Below are 5298 nucleotides of genomic sequence, written 5' to 3'. Positions count from 1 at the left end.
CCGTCCCCTCTCCCCTCCTCAGGCCCGCGCGTCTTCCTCCCGCGCGCGCCGCCTCGTGCGCTTGCCGGTGCGCGCCTTCCTCGTCCCTCCGGCAGCAGGGCGGGCGCGACCCTGCTTGGCGCTCGAGGCCCCGGCGAGGAGCGTACCACCGTCCCCCGGAGTGCGGGGGGGGGGGGGGGGGGAGGAGAGCCGACCGCCCTGCCGCCCGCTCCTCGGCGACCCCGCGGGGCTGAGGCCGCACCCGGCAGCCTGAGCGCACAGCCGGCCTTGACCCAGAGCCCCGAACCGCGAACGCCGCGTCCGCCAGCGGCCCCACCCATCCGGGCCGCGGCCATGGCCGAGACCGAGGAGCGGAGCCTGGACAACTTCTTCGCCAAGAGGGACAAGAAGAAGAAGAAGGAACGGAGCAGTCGGGCGGCCAACGCGGCGAGCGGCGCGGGCGGGAGCAGCGCGGCGGCGGGCGCCAGGCCGGGTGACGGCGGGAGCTTGGGCTCCGGTGCCAGGTCGGGCGACGGCGGGAGCTTGGGCTCCGGCGCCAGGTCGGGCGAAGGTGGGAGCTTGGGCTCCGGAGCCAGGTCGGGCGACGGCGGGACCTCGAGGCCGGGCGACGGTGGGAGTACGGGCCCGCCGGCAAGGCCGTAACGAAGGAGGAAGATGAGTGGAAAGAATTTGAGCAAAAAGAGGTTGATTACAGCGGACTAAGAGTTCAGGCAATGCAAATAAGTGAAAAGGAAGATGATGATAATGAAAAGAGAGAAGATCCAGGAGATAACTGGGAAGAAGGTGGAGGTGGTAGTGGAGTAGAAAAATCTTCAGGTCCCTGGAATAAAACAGCTCCAGTACAAGCACCTCCTGTTCCAGTAATAGTTACAGAAACCTCGGAGCCGGCAATGCCTAGTGGTGTATATAGGCCTCCTGGGGCCAGGCTAACCACAACAAGAAAAACGCCTCAAGGACCACCAGAAATATACAGTGACACACAGTTCCCATCCCTGCAGTCCACTGCCAAGCACGTAGAGAGCCGGAACAGGTACTTAAAATGAATGCTACCTGAAGTTAAATGACCACATATGGCACATCTACATCTTATTTAGGGACATGAATTTTCAAAAGTAAATAAAATGGGAAGAAACGTAAATGGCATCAGATGGAAAATTTTTTTGGGTGGCTTTAAAGTAAATCCCAGCCTTTTCGCCTCATTGAGAGCACAGCTGGCTTGAATTTAGACCTCCAGTCGGACTTGCTTCTCTGCTCTGTCCTCAAATGTGTGGGGAGACTGAGAGGGCAGTGACTTGCCACACACCTTTCCTTACCTGATCTAATCAGACCACTCCCCCAAAGCAAAAGGGAGGAGAAATCTTTGAATGATGAGAACATTACTTGACTGAGTAAACAGACACCCTTATGCATAAAGATGTATTATCTACTAACTGCTAAAACTTAGAAGTGAGTCTTAGGAGAAATGTCGTTACACAGCTTCTTTCCTCTTGTCTTCAAGTTGGTCCCAAAATAGTCTGTTCAGAAGATGGGACCTCAGAGCTTCAGTGCAGTAGTACGTGTTTTCTGTTCAATTGAAGCCTTAAAGTGGTTTGATATGGATTTTGTATTTCCTTCCTGTCCAGGATGATTCTTAGGTTTGTTTTTTTGTTTTTGTTTTTTTTTTTTTAATTCAAGGAAGAATACTTTCAGAATTCCCCAGTGAAGAAGGAATATTTACTGATCACATTTCTTTTCCCTTAGGGATAAGGAAATGGAGAAGAGCTCTGAAGTAGTAAAACACAGACATAGAGGCAGGGAGGAGGTTTAACTCGAGCTAGACAGCCAGCGCGCTGTGCTGGAAACCAGAAGCGCAGCCGCACACAGTACAGTTAAGCAGTGGTCTCTGCTAAGCCTCCCAAGATAACTAGACCACAACTAACCACCAAGAACAGCCACTCAGCGTCTCATATCTGGATCTACAGTGACTGACTGGTGAAGATCTTGATTCCGGTGACTGTCCCTGTCTCACTGTGAAAGATCAAGAGTCACAGCTGATCTTGATGTTTGATGTGTGTTGGATTTAGGGGTGTTTTCATTGTCTTAAATATTTGTGAATTAGATTCAGCTGTGTTTCCATAGTTACTCTGCATATAAAACCAAACCTGCAGCCAGTGGTCATTTCAAACATCTTTATGTTCAGATACTGAGCCTTCGCAAGGTTGACTACCTCAGATTTGCTGCACTTAATTGTGGATTTCATGTGGATCACAACTTCTGCATAAGTTACAGCTATTAGTATCAGTGTGAACCTTGAAACCAACTCTACTGGATTCCTTTCAGGAAGCCTTCAGAAGTCAGCCATCTGGGTTCTGATCTGCTGTAAAAGATGAAGAGTTAAGTGACCTTAATTAACCTGTTCTGTGCCCCACTCTAAGGAATACTCTGTAGGCTGTGGCTACATTAGACTTCTTGGAACAAGCCGCTGTCAAAACTGTTGTGTTTGGATCATCTGTGTGGGGCTGCGATTTAAGACCTGCACCAGATGTAAATTCCAAGTCTTGTTATATTTTTTTTTAAGATTGTGAAATTATCGAAATGCACACGAATCAAGTTATAATACACTGTCTGGGTGGATGAGGCTGTCCATTGAACCATTTCTTTCTTTGGGTTCTCAGGCATGGTTCGACAGTGTAAGAACTCTGTAACATTAACATTGAATAAAAAGAAAATCTATGAAAAAAAAATAAAAAAATAAAAAAAAATAAAAAGTAAAAAACAAAGGTAGAACTAAATACATAAATAAATAAATAAATAAATAATTTAAAATGTAATGTATAATTTAGAAATATAGGTAAATAGATAATCATTTATAATAGTCAAGTTTGTAGTCATGTTAGTTAGATTTTCTAGATGTATTTCAGATAGATAGGAATTCTTCAAATCTTTTAGAGACCTTCAGAATATGGCATTTAAAGTGTTTTAAGATATTAGGACTTTTTATGACAGTGAGATACATCTGCTCCTGGTAGAACCACGCTACTTCTAGAGGAAGATGGACATCAAAGAGGCTCCTTATGGAGTTGGTTAGCCATTTGGGCAAGAAACTGCTCCTGCCTGGACTGCTTAACTGGACATTCAAGAACTGCAGAGAAACAACTACTGAACTTGCCTAAAGGTGATATGATTCTTAGGGGTTCCTGTTTCATGAAAGTGTCTCCTAGATATTCTGCATGACACAGAAGAAATTGAATTTACTGTCAATATAGGTGGAACTGTCTTTGAAATTTCCTGCTTCATGGAAAAGTTGTGGTATATTATGGACCTGTAGGCTGAAGATGGTTGCCCCAATGGTACAGAAGAACTTTGAGTGACTGTCCAGGCAGCAAGATGTCTTGTCAATTCTAGAGTTTTGGAAGTTGTTTATAATGAACTTCCTGTTTACTTATGTAATATTATATCCTTCTGGAGTCTTTTATGGAGTTGAAGAATTCATAGTTATAGTTTTCCTTTGTTATGATAAAAAATAACATAGATATAAATATTATAACTGTAATTCTTGGTAGAATTTTACTATGTTAAAGCCTTCCTTTTTGTTTAAACAGAAAAGGGGAAATGGTGTAGAAGGTCCTTTTTGTCCTGTGTGTTGCTTGTATTGTTTAATTAATAAAGAAACTGCCTTGGCCTTATAGGTAAGAACTTAGGTAGGTGGGGAAAATGGAATGAATTCTGGGAGGAAGAAAGCAGAGTCAGGGAGACACCATAGATCCACCACCAAAGAAAGATATGCTTTGCAGGTAAACCACTGCCATGTTGCAATACACAGATTAATAAAAATGGGTTAAATTAAGATGTAAGGCGTAGCCAATAAGAAGTTAGACCTACTGGGCCAAGCAGTGTTTTAATGAATGTGGTTTTTGTGTGGTTATTTCAGGCAGGGCTAAGCTAGCCAGGTGACTGGAACAAACAAGCAGCCACCTCCTGCAACAACTAAGTCTCATTTTGTTGCATTAAACATCCTTTATGTGCTAATACCTTATATATTAAACATTTTAGTCTAGATAACTCTCAGGAATACTAAAACTGGGATGTTGTTCTGAAAAAGCAGCTGTCAACTAAACAAATGTCTATGAAAAAGGAACCACTGCATTTTGGGCTAATTGGGAGTATTTATACCACTACTATTCTTTGTCATGAGATAACAGCTGCCCAAGAACTACAAGTTCTGCAGCTTTTCCATACATTATCTTTCCTGAAGTTACAGAAATGGTATATTTACAGCCCTGATTTTGTATTTGTGTGTATGTGTGTGTGTGTGTGTATGCAGATGGTATGTTTATTTACTTAAAATGGCATTAGACATCTTTTCCATATAGGACCCTCCTTGGATTACATAAATTAAACATTCTTTACATGTTATTATATTACTGGTAATTTCTCAATACCAATTTGAGGAATTCCCACCATTAGGCCTCATAACCTGGAAAATATATCCCCCACCTTAATGTACATTGGCACACTCTTATTTACACCCGTTTGAAAACATACCCATAATAAAGGATATAGCAGACGATAGACTCTCCTTCTATATAATAAACTTTAATGATAGAGAGGAAGATGGGTTGTGTAAATATTTCAGATGAGTAAATGACAGAATTATTGAAGAAAAACAATAACAACAAAATAATAATATTTAAAGCACTATAAGGTACCTAGGTATATGTCATCTTGATCAATGTCAGATTCAATGGGGCCTAAACATCAGGAGAAATCTGTCAGAAGCTCATAGATCAGAAAAGCCATTTATAAAAAACATTGAATTGTCCAGATTAATTTATTAATAATGTATTCAAAACAATAAATCCATCATTTCCTTTTCCATATAAATATTTCAAATTTTGCCTCATTAAATTGAATCTGTAACAAATATAATAGACCACAAACTTTCACTTATATGTATATTTTTGTTTGGAATCTGAGATATTGTTAATCAGTATGTGAAGCAAAAGTGGTTGAAACAGAAAATATGTGTTCCTTTAATTGAACTAGCTGTTAATTTTGATATTAACACTTATTTTTGGGGGGGTTTTTCGAGACAGGGTTTCTCTGCAGCTTCTTAGAGCCTGTCCTGGAGCTAGCTCTTGTAGACCAGGCTGGTCTCGAACTCACAGAGATCCGCCTGCCTCTGCCTCCCAAGTGCTGGGATTAAAGGCGTGTGTCACCACCGCCTGGCAACACTTATTTTAAAAGTGTTTCCTGGAAAGGAACATTGTAGATTCAAAGTAAAATGATTAAATAAGCATAAATTGAAATTGGGGAAGT

General features: G+C 42.3%; 1 pseudogene; it reads left to right on the top strand.

Moving 5' to 3' along the window:
• The first annotated feature begins 243 nt into the window (after positions 1–243).
• On the top strand, positions 244–2502 carry LOC119804935 (annotated as a pseudogene).
• Positions 2503–5298: the final 2796 nt, after the last annotated feature.

This window comes from Arvicola amphibius, chromosome X (genome assembly GCF_903992535.2).
Source record: "Arvicola amphibius chromosome X, mArvAmp1.2, whole genome shotgun sequence".
Lineage (NCBI taxonomy): Eukaryota > Metazoa > Chordata > Mammalia > Rodentia > Cricetidae > Arvicola > Arvicola amphibius.
The sequence above is the reverse complement of the archived record's forward strand: the minus strand, read 5'-3'. Positions and strand labels throughout refer to the sequence as shown.